Below are 20729 nucleotides of genomic sequence, written 5' to 3' on the forward strand. Positions count from 1 at the left end.
ATTTTATTGCGAATTCCAAGCCGCGTCCTGGGCTATATTTCGCTCCCATGTTCTCAAGAGCCTCGACTGCCGATGGGCAGCGGTTTTCTGACCGTATTCAGAAAATTTTGCAAGGCTCTTTTAGAGCTTCCGTTGGTGCGTTGACAAAGTGCTGACAAAAAATGCTACTTTAAGGTGGCCTGCCACAACGGCTGTAATTATTTTGTTGGTATTTGTGATGGAGGTGTTACATATACCAGGCACTCTTGTGTCTGTGCGGTTGTACCAGTGAGATAGGTGTGGTGCGAACATGGTCTGCGCGTACTAGCAGACACTGGTACTGTAGATATGGAGCAGAATGTCTGCATCACCACTTCCGGCTGTAATTTTGTTGCCACCAGTGTTCTTTAAGCATTGCAGTAGTACCATGCTCTCCTTGTGATTGAAGGAGAAAAAGGTAAACTTACGGGCTTGTTTACTTTGTTAAAAACAGTATTGATGAGAACTAACAGACAATTATGCCAAAGAAAGTATAGGGAGTTGTATATGAAGTAATTTTAATATAAATGCGAATAAAAAAAGTGCATCAAAAAATAACCTGTCACGCGCAGGGGCCGATCCTGCGACCTTGGAATATCGCGTCCGTTGCTCCACCAACTGAGCTACGACGGCTGCTGTCTCATCCACTTTATGGTGTATGTATGTGCATTAAACGTGGGAAAGTCAGTCAGCGCCACCTGTTGCCATTGCAGTGAGTGTGGAACAGTCTTTTTTTTTTTTGCTTAATGGCGTCACGTAATACGTGATCTTATTCCAAGCTGGCAGCTGATCAATAATTTGTCACATGCCATCTGAAGACACTAGGTCTGCCAGAACGAGACCCTGGCTATGAATGAAGGAAAAAAAGGTAAATTTAAGGGCTCGTTTTCTTTGGTAGGAACAACTAAGCTTGCGGTTAGTGGCTCTAGAGATAGAGGGGAAAAGTAACGAGAGCAAGGAGCAAAAAAAAGCTGAAGTCTTTTTCTGTTTGCCTCTCCATACTGGCGGGGAGACATATCCCTGCATAGAGTGGAAACAAAGCGTTTCCAAAACTGAATTAAGAGCAGACCTGACGAAAACAGCCACTTGCTTACATAGAATTCTGAGAGAGCCGGCGACTTGCGATTTGAATATGCTCGAATAAATCTTTACAGCGCCAGTGATCATCGAACGCAAACGCTGTGGAAAGTATCTCACGTCAACCGTAGTTCTAACAACAGCTTCGACATCAGTCTTATAAGTAAGTTCTCGTATTCTATGCTAGTTGGTATGGTAGTTGGTATGTTAGTTGGGGCAGTTGGTACTTAATGCTCTACTACTTCGCAGTGCGTAGTAGACCATAGAGCCCCAACTAGCCTAAATTCAAATCTTTGTAGTACTACGGCCGCGTAGGCCGCCAACTCGAGTTTACGCGAATGTTAATGCGAGCTGCTTCTTCCACCTTGATCAAATAACTCCTCACACTATAACAATGCAAGAAGAAAAAAGAACGCCTCAGTTTCTAGGACTACCGTAATTCAGAACATTTTAAACATCACGCTCCTCGAGAGCACGATGACCCATAACAACACCAATAAACATTCCGCAGAACCATTCTCATCATCAGGTGAACCAGGAAATAGCTAACCCCCTGAGTACTCGCGCAACAGCGCGAGCAACGCAAATGCAAGTGAATCAAAATGGCAAGAACCAGAATGAACGAGCCATCGTGCCTGTCGTAACAGTGTGGTGCAGTTCTTTTCGTTGTACCTAACCAGAACCGCAAAAAAAACTCCTTTTCTCTGACAAATCTGCCAACCCGAAGGGCCTAACGAGCCCATCACATAGGGTTAGCAGTATCAGGCTTTTGCGCCTGACACCGCTTCGGGAAGATGAGACGACAGGACATTTATGTGAGCTGACTTCGTGAAAGCGCTGTCCCTTCGTAAAAAACACAGAGGCATGCACTCCACGAAAACGTTTCTGAGCTTCTCCAGAATATAGCACAGCACTGTGCCGACACAACTATACCTCATTCTCACACTGCGGCTTCTGCCGGAACGGAACTTCAAACAACTGTGGCTTTCCTCTCGAACGGGCATATGCCGGTTTGATTACGGTTTCCATCTACGAGCTTGATCTGTGCGTGCGAAACTTTCTCGCTTCTATGTCGAGCGAGCTTATCTCGAGCTGTCACAGGAGCGAGTGTGCTCGTATGAGAAGCTCAGTTAAAAGCTCGAACCTTCTGTATATTTATGCTTTCAGTGTACCAAACGTTGTACTATTTGTACACCAAAAGCCGGCTCTAACGAACACCGCCATTTACATGAATCTGTTCCGATATACCACGTATTTCTGAATAACGTGTTTTTAAGAAATTCCAAAACATAGTTCGTAGCATAAACAATATTACACGATATTCGCAAAGAGAACCCTGATGGGATGCGAAGCAGCAGCGTTGTGCATGGGTGGCGTCACGGGTTAAACGGCGCTAACGCGGGTGCTGCAGTGAGCGCTGGAAGATTCGTTTAGGTATTGTGGGTGAACAGACGAGGCGGCTGCTGCGGGCGCTGCGGCGAGCGTGTGGTAAGTGAGGGAGAGTGACGACAGTGCGCACCAGCGAGGGAAGCGTGCGAGGGGAGCATGACGTTAGCGCGCAGCTGCGGCATGACCTACTTGGCACCGCTCTACCCCCCGTGGCGAGGGGAATGCGTTGCGGCGCGTTCGTACGGATGCAAGTACGTACGGCGTTACACACGTGAGTCAGAGAGCTGCTTCGCATCTAATATTGTGACGTCAGGCGAAAGTGCGGAGGCACAAGTAATGCCATGCCAATCGCCTTTCATAATGGCTACCAGGCATCGAGAGTTCACATCTGCAACGTCTTCGGCAGGTGTATGTACGGGTCATTTTGGTGAGGAGTGCGTCGCTTTTTTTTTCTTTTTCCCCATGTCAAGTGAATTACGCAAATTGCTTCCACCACGAGAGCTAACTCAAGACCAGTACTCTGATTGTATGGCATGAAGACAGAGAGAAAGAAAACTAGGTGAAAAGCAAAAAGCAGGGAGGTTAACCTGGTAAAAGAACTAGTACCCTAACCTGCACAGGGGCGGGTAAATAGAAACCGAAAACGGACAGAGCGATATACAAAACAAAAACAAAATAAGAGGAATGCACGCGCGCACACACATGCGCACACATGCAGGAAGTTCGAGTCAGAGCCGTTCTCAGAGAGAGGGAGAGAACTCTTCTCTGAAATTTAGAGAACTTTGCCAGTAATTGGAAATCGCTAACTTACTACTGTACAAGGCGAAGGAGATTGTGGACTAGGAGAAACGAAGAGAGAGATGAAAAAGTATAAAAAGCTTTAATGAAATAACACAGTGAAAACGCAAACTCAGTACATTGGTCTCTTGGGTGGGGATGTGGATTGACAGAATGACTTATCGCACATTTTAAACGGGTCAATTGTCGAGCTGACCCATACTCTCTAAATATCTGAATATTAATTTCATCGCATGCCTCTCCTGTGCGATGCATTTTAAAGTGCCTAGGACACAGTCGGTTAAAGTTATATAGGTTAGCAAATGCATTCAATGTTAATTGGTGGCACGCTCATCAGCATACACTCAGCCCACAAACGAAGTTTGTTGGACAGTTTCTATGAAGCCACAGTAATTGCAGTACGTACATTCTGATTCTCTGAAGCTGTACTGGTTGAACACAGAAAGCGCAGTTGCGCCTGCACAGCTTTTTTCTGTGACGTTAAAGAAATGTAAAGAGAAACAAACCCTTAATTTAGATTGCCAAAGTGCACTCTATGAACTATAACGCCACATGTTTCATTATCATGGATTCATTATCAGCGGAGAAAATCAAGGTTTAAGTTTCGTTTTCGAATGTCGCGCCGAAATTGCAACCCGGGACGTAACAAACTTCAAAACGTATTTTTCGTATTTTCGCGACATTAGCTCAATGAAACTTTCTGAAACTTCAAATGCTACGTCTACGGCACCCACTGATGACAATGTACTGAATTTTTATCGATTACAAGCTACGCAGGACCCAGTACACGGCTTCAAAGTCTCCTACGTCACGGTATTTGGTGCGAGAATCTCAAGGTGTCGTATCCACCTGCATTTTCTTTACGAGTATTTTTACGCTTACGAAACTTTCGAAATTGGGACATCGTACTTTACTAATCAGCGAAAAATTGTTTTGCCCTTTAGATTCTCTTTAACTGTTTCCACACTGCGTTACCATTCGTGTCTAAGAGTGGGTTTCACGAAGTGATTCTTTCTTCGAATCCAAATGGCAAGCAATCATTTTTGTTGACAGCTGTAAGGGAGATGACATCGCAGCACATCTTCTGCGAGTGTCCTCGCTACAATGTGCAGAGAAAATTATTCGTGGTCGTTACAGCTCGCATAGATCAGAGACCGATGAAGGCAGAAACTATTCTGGAATATCGTCCTGAAAGTTCATCGTTTGTGAAGGGGATACATTTTGTGAGTGAGTCTGAGTACGCTCCAATTCTTTTTGCCGAACTATGATGTTGTCTTTTTTTTTATCTCTTACACTGAAGAAAGTCCTTAAGAAACGTGGTAGGTATTACTGCTTCCGGATAAGATGAGTTGAAAACGGCAGTGATTTTGGTCATAGCACTTGCACCGCAGCCTCAGAAAAGGCTGTTTACAAAGGACAGAGGCAACTTAAAACGTACCCGCGTCGCATTTACTTCTTACCGTCTTGCAAATTGCATACAGGCGAGCCGAGATAAACCGTTTCCTTCGTCGTCCTGATAGAGCCTATCAAAGGCTGCGACCTTTCTATACACAACGATCACTCTGCATTAAGCGAGGACACAAAGTCCCCATCAGGTGGTCACTGGAGTATTTGTAGAGAACTTCCAATAAGTGAGAGCGCGTGTAATGGGAGTGTGGGTTCAGCGTTAGCGGTGAACTTCTAAGCTTACACATTTGACCGCCATTGCATGTCGCTATTTATGAAACGCGTGGTTTCTGGAACAATGTTGCTGTCTCAAATTACTGCAACAGAAACTAGAGGTTCAATCAATAACTTAACACTTGCAAGCAGAGCTGGGCAGTGTCTTATGATACAGGAGCAGCCCGAAAGTATCTTATATTTACATTTGAGCATTTGTATTTCCTTGTCAATATACATTTAAAAAACTGTATCTTCATGCCTGCATGTAGTAAAATAATTTTAACGTGTATCACTTGTACCTCGACACCCTGCAGTACCCCATTGCTTTTTTTTAAATCGGAATGAACTGACATGTTTCCAAGGGGGAAAAAATAATTTTGTGCTACGCCATCCAAAGGCACGCAGCCAGTCGCCGATTCAGTGGGGGTGGCAGAGGGACCCACCCCATAGGCATGCATTGACCCCTGTGGTGAAGCGTCACGATTGCGGAGGCCATGCACTGGTGACGAATGCCATGGTCTCTCAAGGCCGGGGTCGCAACCCTAGTTTTTCCTCGGCACCAAGTTATTTTGCGAGTCATGCATTGAGACCCAACAAAGGATGTAATATTCGCAGCTTATTCGACAAGATGATGCTTATTCGGAGTAGTTAACGCAACGAGCACATAAACAGCGCTAATAATATGTCTCAAATGAATGAACTAATTTGCCAGATCCCACGTACAATTGAGAGCCAGTGTTATGCGAAGCATGCGCATGCAAGGTGAAGGTGTTTTAATTTTTTTATAGAGCCAGATGTTTTGAAGCGGCGCTCCATATATTGTGAGCATATATCACGCACTTCATTCTCATTTGAGGAGCAGTCTGTCACCACTGTGTTTTTTGAGCTCATAATCATCATCGCTTTTTCGGGTGTGTGCTGCTTCACATGCGTGACGCTTGTTCGCTCCCGAGAATAAACCGAGTCATCATACGTGGTTACAACCGTGTCGTCATACGTACAAGTCCGCGCACACGCATATGTTAAACAGCCGCATATGTTCTCTACTAGCAGTTAGGTAACGATGCCAACAGCAACATGGATATTAGGAACACCAGAAGCGGTGAGTTGATATGAAGCACTGCTGTTTGCGATGGGGCTCACGAGCATGCCACTCCTCAACACTGCTACATAAATGAGCTTCATCGGGTGGCGCCCAACTTCGGTTTTCGTTTTTCTACTAATGACTTCAATTGACGTTAACGCGACATGCCGGCTGTATCATAGTAGTGCGTATGTAACGTTGATAAAAGTTGATAGGCAGTGCTACGACTAGAAATCACGTGCAAGGGCATTAAAGTCTATTTGCAAAGTATTTTCGAGACTTCGGGAGCTCTTCTTCTGGTGTCCTATTCAGCCTCTCCCTTATTCGCTGGAGCGCGCAGCCTCTTTCCGGTCTTTCTTCCTCAACGTCCTTTTGAAGCCACGCAGCTTTCACAACTCTCGACAGAAATTAGAATGACGAAATGCGTTTCAGCACAACGAATGCTGTCCCCAGAAATTCGCTTTTGGGCGTACATCTCGGAGGCCGTGCGTAAAGTTTTATTACGTAAGCCCATGAATTATGTTGAACGCGGCCGCCCGCCTGACGCCCCTGGAAGGTCTTTACGCATACCCTGCATCGCTCTTCAAATGTCTCAACACATTCAAATACACACGGTCAGACTTGTCGAGTTTATTTAAGAGTCCTCTCACTTTACATTTCCTCCACTTAGTTTTCTTTTATACTGGGAATGTGCTGACAGGTTCGGTACGCTGGCGTAGTCAACAGCGTCATGACGTCACAAATCGCTGGTTTTTTTTTTGTTTGTTTAACTGAAAGCGTTCTCGCGAATCTAACACCGCGAGAATAGCTCCCCTGGCATGGCTATGTGGTAGAATACTTGATTTTTCACGCGAAATGCTTGCGTTCAATTTTGCTGGAACACTGACATTTATTCTTTGCATTCTTCTGGTCAATGCTGTATATGCCAGCTTTTTCTTAACGTTTGAGCGTTAAAATTACCCATGTGTGCTCTCGCCGTTCCTGCGTAGAAAAGAAGAGTCAGTCATCTGTGGCACATACCCGCATATCAGTGGCACATGCCCGGCCCCGGGCAAGTGCCACTGTTTTTTTTTCAAATGCTTGCCGAAGTACACGACAACATCGCGAAATTTTTCATGCCATGACCTACGTGCCATATTCGTCAAACCTTCTTAGCCTCCCATACTAATTTTGGTGTACCCAAGCGGCTGGCTGGCTGGCTGGCTATCTATCTAGCAGCTAGCTCACACAGTGCTACATCATGGCAGTGTGCGTTGGCATCGCTGACACAAATCCTTGTCTTTCTTCATAAAGAGGGACGAAGAGTGATATAGATAACAGGTCTTGTTAATAGAGAGAGACAGCGAAACAGATGGATCCCAGTGCAGGAGCGTCTTTCTCATAAAACAGTCCTCCACACCGCGCACTTTTCTTTCTTCGAACTCACACACATGCGAGCGGGAAGCACCAGAAAAAACGACATTGTCCACAAGCTAGCATGACTTATTAGACCTGAATAAAAATCCATTTATTCATCCATCACACAAAATCACGGAATCTAATAAAAGATAGAAATCATGTAGACCAAGGAAGTAGTGATTTTTACAGAATGAAGCATCTGGTACCTTCAAAGCATGAAGAGGAGGAGGGAGAGGGGCAACGACGCGACACTGGTATTTACACGCGTCGTGTACTAAAGTACACAATCAGAGCGGAATAAGCACCATTCCTATGGCAAGTACTGTGCGTGAACCAATTAAGTGAGCGACCGTCACCCCAGCGTCTCCGCACAGAGTTCAAATCGTTCCGGACATCTTCCAGCTAAGTGGATCATTTGGAGCTCACCACTTATCCCAATCGTCTGCGCTGTATTAGTGAGTCACCGTACCCAACGACCAGTCAACGGAACTGCTACGGTTGAGCAGCGCCACATTGAGGTAGGAATGGCGGTTTATTGATAAAGAAAAGTTGTGCGTATTACCCCCTGCCTTTCTCTGTCTCACTCGCTTCCTTGTTGTAGCAGTAATGACGTTTCTGGGAAGACTACAAGTGCCTGAGTCCGTAGACTGTTGCTATGTTTTCCAGGAGCGAGCATGTCATTACTTTTGGACAATTTTCTTTTTTGTTTTATTTCCATCGTGTTGCGATCCACCCAGTCTTATATTTTGCGATCGCTGATATTCTCCGAGACGCCGAGCACATGCTGGCGAGACCCCAATTTATACCGGTACACTTTTTCCCAACGCATATCATTGCTGGGTCCCCGTTTCCGGCAACAAGAGATAAGCCATGAGCCAGCATTACTTTATCGAAAAAGCTGTTCGTGTTTCTCTTCAAAGATCACGCTTCAAGGAGTTTTGCCAGATTCCTGGGTCACAGTATACCTTCCCACTTCCCTGTTTCTATTTATAATGGTATATTTGTCTTCCTGATAGCACTGAGACGGACGGAGCCGAATTCGTAGTCAAGCTGTCGAATGCGTGTTTTCGCACAGGAGTACATGTTTCAAGGGGGAAAGTTAGAACTCTTAAAGTTCTAGTTTATTTAAACTGGAAGGACATACCCAATCTAAACTAAAGCTATTTCTGCGTTTCCGCCACATTTAAAGGGGATGTTTCGCTATTATACACCACATTAACGACGTACTATCGTGAGCAATATGAGCTTTAACAGGCGAGCGCGCGGCAAATAGCTGCGAACCCATCCGCTTGTTCGCAGTGGCCTGAGTAGGAAAGTGGGAAAGGCGGTGCACTTCCGCTTGCTCTTGACACTACCACCTCGATATAGCGCGTCAGTAGCTGCTATCACTCTAAATTCGATAACCTATGCGAAAGTGCACATTTTCACATTTTTGTACACCTATAACCTCGACGGTTACAAATACAAAGGTTACAGTTTGTTTTAAACAATACACGTCTTTTTGGGGAATGTAACTTTTGTAGGGGTGTACAGCAATCAAAAATACGTATGTTACTTTTGAAGCGTCCTCCATCTATATGTGCTTCAACCGTACTCTCTTGTGTAGCAGAACGATTAGTGTGATATCGAGGGCGTATACGCGAGAGTTCTCACCTGTATGCCACAGGCCAAAACTGAGAGTCCAACCTGTAATTGAGAACTGTACGATTTACTCGGCGCTTCTGGCACAAAAGTGTGTACCTACGTAGAATATTCAATGATATAAGCGACAGAATCGTGTCGTAACCACATCTGAAATTCTGTCACGCTCTTTATATGCCGTCTGCACACGGTCCATATGGTGCGCTGAGCCCTCGGTCAACTAACTTCGTTTATGTGTTGCATACAGCCTAATTCTGTAGCACCACACATTAGGTATTTTCGCTCATTCCGCAAGCATAGAGTCAAAATCTTACGGCACGGAACCCAATTCACAAGCACACGCACATACACGCAGTACAAGAACAAAGGTTTAACATATTGATACCGCATTCGTGCACTGGAAGCGTGTGCATTTATGGTTACACCAAAGCCCGTGATCACCACAGGGCACGAGCACACATGAACAACCGATATTTACCTGAATAAGTATAATCAGCGTACTTCTCAAAAGTAGCCCATAACACGAGGCAGCTACAGCAGTACTCAGCTATAAGAAGGCGCACAAATGGCAGATATATCGAGAAACATAACCGTCTACACATCATGTAGCGAGCGGTAGGTCACTCATGCACAATAAGAAACGAAGTGAGCCTCGTATGTATATTGCGAAGAAAAGCACAATAACAACAAACTCCGCAAATGAGGTCACTTCTAACAGCTCAGAAAAGACCCGGTTTGACAATTGCTGAAATAAGGAAGACGTCAAATGCCGTTGAAGTGTATCTGGAACAAAATTCACTTACCCAACTGAGTTATTCGTCCATGGGCCGTTGGGCAGTAGTTGCAGTACTAGCGAAGAACGGCGCTTGCTGTGGAGTCGTCTGGTGAACAAAAAAAAAACGACGTAGCGCCGACACTCACTAAATGTTTCGTTGCAGTTACCACGCAGCATAGCCCACATGGTTCTGCTTCTCAGTGGCATCACTGGTTTTCCGCAGCGCACACAAACCCATGGAAGCGAGTTGTGAAATAAGTTCGAGCACGCGCTTCAGTGGCTTCTTTCCGCCGTCTACACTTCATGGCGCTGCCCTCAGCCAGGCGGTATTTGATGGAGATAAGCCACGCTAGCAGCCTCGGTATACTACGAATTTTTTCACTCTCTCTTTTATTAGATGAGAGAAGCGGCGAGGCTGTGTATGCGTGTTACTGCGTTGTTCATAGGTTACTATACGGACGGGTTACGCTGCAATTTTCGCGCTGGTAACTTATGCATTGCTTGCAATATCGGTTTTGTAACGTTCAAACACTACAGAATAACGAAAAGGTAAGAAATTATTCCCCCTTGAACCTTTTATATCATAAGTTACTGACGTCCAAAAAAGTTACGTTATAGGTAACCATATTTAGAGTGTAGCGGTTCCATTAACGCGCACAGCCACACCAATAAGGCTATGCATCTAAGAATATTTCAGACGTTGCGTAACCTGCCATGATGCTCAGGCTATGCTTTTAATACATCCAGGTTGTCTTCGCTCGACATTTTGTCAAGCGTATTTTACTTATTCAGTTACTGGTGCACTTAATTTTCGTGTTATCAATGCTAGCGGCTGATGGCACGCAGTCAGTCACCCTTTTCACAGCAACAATCATGCCGAAGTGCCAGCAGTCATCAGGAGTGCCCCTCCAGTTTCGGCAGCGCCATCCACGTGTCACGTTATCTTGAGTTTGAAGCTATTTGCCACGCGCGCGTGCTCACGCTCGTATTGCTCACAATAGTACAGCCGGTCAAACCTTTGGCTATCGTACATGCGTGGCAATTTTTTCATTGTATCTTTGCCCTACAATTGAACCAGGTTTGAAAAAAGTGAAGACAAGCGTACGCCCACAAAGCACATGTCCACGAAGCAACTTTTCGTAACTTCGTTCTCTGAAATGACACTGACAAACAAAACAGTGGCCATTGCACAAGATATTTGAAGTTCTGGCCGACTGTACATATATATAGAAGCAATGGTTTGATTGATTAATTGATTGAATAAATTAATGAATGAATGAATGATTGATTGATTGATCGAATGATTGATTGATTGATTGATTGATTGATTGATTGATATGTGGAGTGTAACGTCCCAAAACCACCATATGAATGTGAGAGACGCCGTAGTGGAGGGCGCCGGAAATTTCGACCACCTGGATTTCTTTAACGTGCACCCAAATAAGCAATGGATAAAGTTAAATAGATAACAAGCATGGTCGAGGACGGCGAATGATTATGTGAGGCTAGAATTTATTCGACGCATAGTGATACTTATGAGAGCTCGAGCGTGCAGACATAGTCGAAACACGCTTAGGGGGCGTGTTTAGGTAATGCCGCATTTGAAAGCCAAGTCCTTCAAACCACAGGAAACTGGGCACACATAAAAAAGATCAATATAGCCGGTTGCACGAAAAAGCACTGCAACACCTGGCAAGTCACTGTCACTAATGAAATTGAGAAGTAAGGGTGTAGATTAAAATGTGCATCAAAGATGGGAGGACCGATGGAAAGACCGATGGAAAGACTGAAGATATACATGAGCCAATAAAACATTGTGGACTTCGTCCAGCTATCTGAGAGGTTGCCACCTCACATTAGCGATTCATGCTTCATCTTTTCGTCGGAAAAAACGCATCGACAACAAAAACGCCCCACTTATATGTCGCACGTCTGCGCCTCGAATTCGCCATACCGCAACGCGACATCACTCGAATGCTATCTCAAACATGGGGAACGTATTCGAATATAGACCGAGGGAAGCTAGTCCTCGGTGGTGGCTTTCGACTTGTCGGAATGAGCAAGCGCATCGGCTGAGGTTCGACCATGTGTTAAATCGATCACTGTTCGTGTGTTTGTTCTCGTTCGTGTGTGGTGAGATGCGATTGTGCGAGAATGCGCGCCGATATATTGGCCAAGCGTTTCGACTGAGGCGGAAAAGGGATGCCAAGAGAAAGAGAGAGAGAGATTGGCCACTGTCCGAATCATGGATGTGTCAACAGATTTATTCATCCGTGTCGAAGGGAAAATGACATGCCCGAGTCGACGCCACTGCCGCCTTTCCCTCTATACGCGGCTGCTCCTTGTCTATCTCGAGTTATTGTGGACGTTCCGGGAAGAGTTGAGTGGGAGCACCATTTTCCCAACATCTCGCTCACTACAGAGGTCACTTCAGCGTTTCATCGTTCAAACATAAGACCGCATGGGCGCAGCTGATAAGAGCAATACGTCCGGTGAATCCCTCGTCGCCTGTTGTGACGGCGATTGTTTTGTCTGCCTGCTTTTGCGCTAAGTAATTTGTTTTTGCAGGCTTTCCTTTTATGGAGTGTTTCATGTACACACATTGTTGATGAGCAGCTATTGTTTTAAGAGTTGTTCTGTCCTTCCTAGGGCTTCTCTCTCTATATCTCTATCGCACACACAAAGACACACGCATGTACACACGCAATATATTGTAACGATGTTGAAGGACTCGGGGTATAACAAAACGTATTTATTAAAGGGCGAACCTGTGCCCACAACTCAAAGGGACTATGGTCGTAGCACGTTACAGCAGAACGGCAAGATGTCTTCCTCTTCTACTTCTTCAAGAAGAGTCCCAAGCGCGTGGCACACATCAGCAGGGGCCAGCTGGGTTCTCGTGCTATCATCATCGTCTCTGCGCAACACTAGACGGCGCCCATGTATGTCTCTGTGCGCGTGGTGATGGGCGCGTTGTTTGAATGCAGTCACTATGTCGTGGCATAATCCCCCTCCTCACACGCATCGTCCCGATGCGTCAGGCAATGAATAGATTCGTGGTAGGCGTAGGCGTCACTGGTCTTCCGGTGATCTCTCATAGTACGGCTTCATCCGGACTACATGTACAACCTCTGTAGGGTTGCGGCGTTTTGAGCTCCCGTGTATAGCAGATCTGACTTGGTAAGTTACATCGCTTACACGATGGAGTACTTCGTAAGGCCCGAAGTAGTGGCTAAAAAGTTTTTCAGAAAGTCCGCGGCGACGCACTGGGGTCCATATCCATACTTTGTCACCTGGTTGAAAATGCGCTTCGGTACGACGCTGATTGTACCGATAGGAGTCGATACGTTGTTGGCGGCGTATTCTGTATCTCGCCATCTGTCGTGCTTCCTCGGCTCTTTGCAGGAAGTCACTTAGGCCAGGTGGATTGCTGCTTTCATCATTCAGTGGTAACATGGCATCCAGTGGAGTGGTGACTCTTCGGCCGAATACGAGTTCAAATGGTGTCACTCGCGTTGTTTCTTGAACGGCTGTATTATATGCGAACGTGATGTAGGGCAATATTTCATCCCACAGTTTATGTTCGACGTCGATATACATTGAAAGCATATCAGTCAGAGTTCTGTTCAAGCGCTCCATTAGGCCATTTGTTTGAGGATGGTATGCTGTAGTTCTTCTGTGGTCTGTGTGGGTCATTCGCATCAGACATTTCATTAGGTCTGCAGTAAAAGCTGGGCCACGATCTGTAATTACCACGCTGGGTGCACCATGTCTGAGTACTATGTTGTTGATGAAGAACTTGGCAACTTCAAGAGATGTTGCAGTGTACAGCGAGTCAGTCTCAGCATAGCGAGTGAGATAGTCTGTGGCTACGACTATCCACTTCTTGTGTGCAGTCGATGTCGGAAACGGGCCTAGGAGATCCATACCAACTTGTTGGAATGGGGCATGCGGTGGTTCTATTGGCTGGAGGAGGCCTGCAGGTTTCACGGATGGAGTTTTGCGTCTTTGACACTCACGGCAAGTTTTCACATAGCGCTGAACTGATGATAACAGTTTTGGCCAGTAGTATTTTAGGTGAATTCTGGCGAATGTACGGCTGACACCCATGTGCCCAGATGTTGGCTCATCATGACATGCGTGCAGAATCTCGTTTCGTAAAGGTGCAGGTACAACGAGTAAAAACTTGTCACCATGAGGCTTGAAGTTCCTCTTGTAAAGGACCCCTTCCCGAAGACAGAACGAAGGGAGCCCTCTGGATAAAGTGCGTGGGACTTTAACGTTGAGTCCTTGGAGACGCTGTATAAGCGGCAGCAAATCGGGGTCATTTTGTTGTTGTTCAGCGATTTCTGATGCCTGGACGACGCCTAGAAACGGGAAGTCTTCTTCCTCCGGCTCACTCGTCTCCACTGGTGCGCGTGACAGGCAGTCGGCATCGCTGTGCTTTTTCCCAGGTTTGTATACCACAGTAACATCGTACTCTTGTAGCCTAAGGCTCCATCTTGCTAGTCGGCCAGAGGGATCCTTAAGATTCGCCAGCCAACACAGGCAATGGTGGTCACTTACTGCTCGGAATGGTCTACCGTAGAGGTACGGCCGAAATTTACTTATGGCCCAAATGACCGCGAGACACTCTTTTTCGGTTGCAGAGTAATTTGTCTCAGCTTTCGAAAGCTTGCGGCTGGCATACGCTAGCACTTTTTCTTGGCCGTTTTGCCGCTGGACTAGAATGGCTCCGAGGCCGACGTTACTCGCATCAGTGTGAACTTCAGTTTCGGCAGTATCATCAAAGTGGGCGAGGATTGGAGAGGCTTGCAGGCGTGTTCTTAACTCATCAAATGCTTCCTGTTGTTCACTGTCCCACCTAAAGGGCACCTCGTCTTTTGTCAGATTAGTAAGTGGTTCAGCAATGTTCGAAAAATTTTCCACAAATCGCCGATAGTACGCGCATAAACCCAGGAAGCGACGTACTGACTTCTTGTCTTTGGGTGTCGGGAACTTCGCGATGGCAGCTGTCTTTTCGGGATCTGGCCGAACGCCGTCGGAGCTGACGACGTGTCCGAGGAATCGAAGCTCTTCAAAAGCGAAGTGGCATTTTTCTGGCTTGATGGTCAAGTCTGCTGAACGAATGGCTTCTAATACTGTGCGGAGTCGCTCTAGATGTTGGTCGAATGTAGCGGAAAATACGACAACGTCATCCAAGTACACCAAGCAGGACTGCCATTTCAGTCCCGCGAGGACAGCGTCCATCATTCTCTGAAACGTAGCTGGCGCTGTGCACAGGCCGAATGGAAGCGCTTTAAATTCGTAGAGTCCGTCTGGGGTTATGAATGCCGTCTTTTCACGGTCGCGCTCATCCACCTCAATTTGCCAATATCCGCTCTTGAGATCAAGGGAGGAGAAGTATTTCGCACTCCGTAGTCGATCGAGTGTATCATCGATACGCGGCAGAGGGTATACATCCCGTTTCGTTACGCTGTTCAGTTTCCGATAGTCGACGCAGAATCGAAGGCTGTTATCTTTCTTTTTAACAAGCACTACGGGAGACGCCCATGGACTGCTGGAAGGCTGGATCACGTCATCTGAAAGCATCTCCTCCACTTGTTTCTTGATGACGTCTCTTTCCTTTTGCGATACTCGATATGGGTGTTGGTAAATCGGTCTCGTGGCTTCTTCTGTTATAATCCTGTGTTTTGCAATAGCCGTTCGTCGCACCTTAGAGGACGTTGAAAAGCAGTCCGAAAACTCTTTTATAAGGGCAAACAATCGTTTCTTTTGATATTCTGGGAGCCTATGGTTGACGTTAACTGATGCGTCGACGTTGCAGGTCTCTTGTGGAGTGGTTGGCGTTGTCGCTAAACTGCATAGTTCAGTCGCCATGCAGAACTCGTGGAAATAGGCGATAGCCATACCTTGCGCGATGTGCTGACATTCATTCCCAAAATTCGTAAGGAGGACAACTGAGCGGCCATTCATTAAGTGAACAACACCCCTTGCCACGCAAATTCCTTTGTTTAAAAATAGCTCTACGTTTCCATCCGCTATTCCTTCGTGGTCACAAAATGCCTTATTTTCAACAAGCACCATTACACTACAGCGAGGTGGCACTGTGACGTCATCATCAACAACGCGCAGAGCAGTAAGACGTCGCTTTTCCGATTCCTCCACCGACATAGCTTGTTCTGTCGAAAACGTTACACTGGATCTGCGCAGATTAATTATGGCTCCATTGGCTTGCAGAAAATCCATTCCTAGTATAAGCTCCCTTGAACACTCCGGCAGCACGATGAAGTCAGCAACGTAAGTAAAGCCTCTTATTTCGAGCCTTGAGGTGCATCTGCCGAGCGGTGTAATAGTGTGGCCACCTGCCGTGCGTATCTGTGCCCCACTCCATTTTGTTACAACCTTTTTCAGTTTCTTTGCCAATTTGTGACTCATTACCGAATAATCAGCGCCGGTGTCAACTAAAGCATTCAGCTCGTATCCGTCTATTTTCAACCGCAAATCTGAAGTAATCTTCGCACTGCTGCGCTTATCCTCTGTAAACATAGCATCGTCACCTTGAAACCGCAATGGAGGATCTTCGCAACTGTCGTTATCAGCGGCCTCACCTCCACAGGTCGCTTGCTTCAGTTTTCCTGGTGTGGGCTTGTAGAACGGTGCCCAGACCGTGCGGAAGAAGCACGTGGGCTGGGTGATCGGTAACGCCTGGGCGACGGCGATCTTGGCTGATGTTGGCGTGGAGTGAGTGGGCTCTGGCGCACGGACAAGTACTCTTCGATCTCGGTTGGCCGTTCACCGTTTCGAGGGCATGGTGCGTACAACGGAAAGCCCCTTAATCCTGCCTGTCGGTAAGGGCAGAACCTATACAGGTGACCTGCTTCCCCACAATGGAAACACAAAGGCCTGCGCTCATGGTCACGCCAGATGTCACTTTTCCGGGGCCTTTGATCCACGTAGCGAGCTACACCACGGGCTCGTGGCAGGTAGGTAGCCGTCGGTTCCAGTGGACGAGGTGCGCTGCGTACCGTTTGTGGGCAAGGAGAGGCCATCGTAACTGCTGCATTGGTGTGCGCCGCGGGTTGTCTGAGTACTTCAGAGTACGTTGGTATGCGTTGGATCGGCTGTGGCGCACGCTCCGGCTCACGTATCATCTGCCTCAGTTCATCTCGTACTACGTCGACTACAGACAGTGTTGCTGTAGTGTGAGGTGCTTGCAACTTGCTGAGCTCTTCCCTGATCACCGACCTGATGAGTTCTCGCAGAGCGTCCATGTCACTTCGCTGGCGTCCAGAGAAGACATTGGCAGGTGCATAGTTTATGTCTCGATTGTACTGTCGAGCCCGCTGTTCTAGCGTTTTCTCTATGGCTGTCGCTTCCGTATGAAACTCCGCAACTGTTCGTGGTGGGTTGCGGACGAGAACAGCGAATAGCTCTTGCTTCACCCCACGCATGAGGTGGCGTAGCTTCTTCTCTTCAGTCATATGGGAATCTGCGCGCTTGAACAGGCGGATCATGTCCTCGATATACATTGCGACACTTTCGTTGGTGAGTTGGTTCCTGGATTCGAGCGCAGCCTGCGCCTTTTCTTTGCGATCCGCGCTGGCATAAGTCGCCAGAGCTTGTCGCCGAAATTCATCCCAGGTCGTAAAGGAGGTTTCATGGTTTTCATACCACGTCTTTGCGAAGTCCTCCAAAGCAAAGTATACGCGGCGGAGCTTCTCTCTCTCGTCCCAACCGTTCAAACGTGCCACTCTCTCAAAGAGGTTCAGCCAATCTTCTACGTCTTCATACGAGTCGCCATGAAATACTGGTGGCTGGTGAGGCTGATTTATCACCACTTGGGCTGGTGTTACATGACTTGTCATGGTGGCGGCGTCCATTGACTGAGTTCCCCTTGGCGTAAAGTGGAGTGGGCTGAATTCTGGTGAATCACCTCGAAGACGGCGACTGGTCCTCTGATGCACAGGTGTCGGCTCCGCAGTATCGACTGGCTGGTGGTCGGGGCTACGCTGTCTTACGTTCGTAGGGCTTTGATTCATTACCCAGCACCTCCACCAGAAATGTAACGATGTTGAAGGACTCGGGGTATAACAAAACGTATTTATTAAAGGGCGAACCTGTGCCCACAACTCAAAGGGACTATGGTCGTAGCACGTTACAGCAGAACGGCAAGATGTCTTCCTCTTCTACTTCTTCAAGAAGAGTCCCAAGCGCGTGGCACACATCAGCAGGGGCCAGCTGGGTTCTCGTGCTATCATCATCGTCTCTGCGCAACACTAGACGGCGCCCATGTATGTCTCTGTGCGCGTGGTGATGGGCGCGTTGTTTGAATGCAGTCACTATGTCGTGGCAATATAATACGCCCTATATTGTGAACGCTTTCTTGTGACCTACATACCTGATCATTTTCGCTTTGTCAGAAATCAACAAAGCTGCCTTATATTTTTTTGTGTTGCAATCACGGCTAAAGTCGAAGAGCACTATGGCGTATATGGCAGACTCTATGCATCGAGAAAAAATATATCTGACAGTCATTACTCCGCTGTGAACGCACCATGGTGTTCTTGGTAGTTTTGCTTCATTTTTTTTGTTATATTTATTGCACTTTTTATGCTTGTCACCACATTACTTTCTGCAGAATGCATTTTACTTGTTCAATTTAGACAAAATTCGAAGCAACAGGAAACATAATTCCTTGCATTAGAAATATCTTTACCTTCCTCTTGACGTAAGTTCTTTATTTCATGTAAGGTGATCTGTGGACGATTAAGTAACGTTAGAACACTTCAGTTACCTTCGAATGCCTGATGGCATCTTGATGAGTAACTTGATGGCATGCTTGATGAGTAACTTATGGGACGACATGAAAGCCTGATTAACGAATTGGACAGGCGAAGCAGAGTGGTAACTCTTAAGATTGATCTTTAGTCTATAAAGCTAAGGTAATGTTCAGCAGTCTTAGAAGAGGACAAAGCAATACATTTTACGCAGGTCAGTGGGCACCGCACATTGCAACCACGAGAGTGCAGCGACTAGAAGAATGAGAATGGGGTGGAGCACATTGGGCAAGCATTCTCAAATGATGACCGGTCGATTGCCACTCTCCATCAAGAGGAAGGTATACAACAGCTGCACCTACTCACCGAACTAAACGTCGTGGTTTGCATCACGGCCGTGGCGATTGCATTTCAATAGAAGCGAAATGCTACACGCTCGTTCGCTGTGCGACGTCGGTGCAGGTTAAAGAAACTGCACTTCGTTGTCTCTTTAGTCGTGCAGTTTAAACGTGTCTGCTGATGGTATGAACCAACTATCCTAACACCAAGCCATACTCGCCAATGAACGCTACGTGGTCAAAATTTCCGGAGCTCTCTTTTACGATGATCAAAAGTTCTGGAGCTCTCTCTTACGGTGAGCCTCATAATGACATCATCGTTTCAGCACGCGAAATCCCAGATAATATTATTACCAGTACCTACCCACTGGGCAGAAATACAGAAGCTTAGTAATAGGGTTCAACTTACATTGAGGACGATGCCGGCAGCTATAGAAAGGAAACAAGAAAGCCGGACTTCGTGGTTGTACAGTGGTTACAGTGCTCGGCTGCTGATCCTTATCTTATCTGCTACCTCATCTTGAAAGCTCTGATCACATGACCAGACGCGCATAATCAGCCTTCATCAAAGTGTGTCTCTTTCCCTCCCCCACAACTGAAGCTGCTCTTAGGAGATTAAGGTCGGAAAAAGAAGTTTTCAGACACCGTTATCATAAACATTCACGTCGAAAAGCAAGTTGTCGCTTTACCTTTATAAGGCTTTTTTTATAAATATCTGGTAACAAAGAAGGAGACAGGCAGCTGCAACTTCGCGGCGAGAGATAACAAAAATTTTTTACACCAACTCATGCACATGGCACCAAACTAATGTCATTAGGCTACGCTCAACTACCGTGATCTCCGCGGTTATAATTATAATGGACCCTCTACTCACACTGCAGACTGGGATCACGACGCAATGCGCCTCACTAACCTTTAAAGCACAGTTGCCATGAGTACACTTTTGCTGTCATAACTGCATGTCATGACTACATTTCCTTACTGCCACTTAGTGTTAAGCACCACCGCACACTACCTATCCTTTACCCAATTTCTCACTTTGCAGGATCACATCTTCAAGTTCGTGGCTAGTTAACGCCATAGTTAACGCTCGTTATGACACCGCAGTATGGCTACGTACCCCGCAATGGAAATGTTGTAAAGATGAGCATAGTTGTTGTACACGACTAGGGAACAAAACACAGATGGAGGTGCCGAATGCTAGAAATATTTAGCTGCACGTATGCTGAGTGCATAATGGGCTTGATATCCGTTGGCGGAGGGAACTGGCGGTAGCATATATGTCCCAGAATTCATTTAATCGTTAGCCGGTCTTTTCTTGTCTGCCACCTTGTCTAAATATGCTTTACATCACTTGTACGTAGCACTTACATTTTGATGAGGAGGAGATGTAGCAGAAAAAGAAGGAGGAAAACGAGGAAATAACTATCACCAGACTTCACGGCCTATGACAAGCACACCATCGCTCCTGTGCCCAAAATGTGGGCGATTTTCTGGCGGACGCACGTAACGGCCACTGTTTATTGTCGTGAAGCTCCCGCGCGACACACCTGGCTGCGAGAGAACATCCCTGGCTCTAACATCGTTCCTGATGACGATGGCGTCGGGGCTATTGTAACGCAGCCTTACTTCTCTGGTCTTAAAGATCGCGGGCATTGTCCCTTTGCGCCATCACCATGAACGGCCCTGAATACGGTCATCTCGTTTTATCTCGAAGTAGGTGGCACTATGGACGGCAGTTTAAGCCGACTTCTTTATGCTCCGCTCCT

The 20729-nt window shown here is 46.6% G+C and overlaps 1 long non-coding RNA gene across 1 annotated transcript in view; it reads right to left on the minus strand.

Annotated features, from left to right (window-relative positions):
- The window catches only part of LOC142817298 (uncharacterized), a 57305-nt gene that overhangs the window by 211 nt on the left and 36365 nt on the right, over nt 1-20729 (minus strand). The window contains exon 2 of the long non-coding RNA XR_012895157.1: nt 9871-9948. This is a non-coding gene — a long non-coding RNA (uncharacterized LOC142817298). The remainder of the gene's footprint in view (nt 1-9870; nt 9949-20729) is intronic.

This window comes from Rhipicephalus microplus, chromosome 5, assembly GCF_043290135.1.
Source record: "Rhipicephalus microplus isolate Deutch F79 chromosome 5, USDA_Rmic, whole genome shotgun sequence".
Classification (NCBI taxonomy): Eukaryota; Metazoa; Arthropoda; class Arachnida; order Ixodida; family Ixodidae; genus Rhipicephalus; species Rhipicephalus microplus.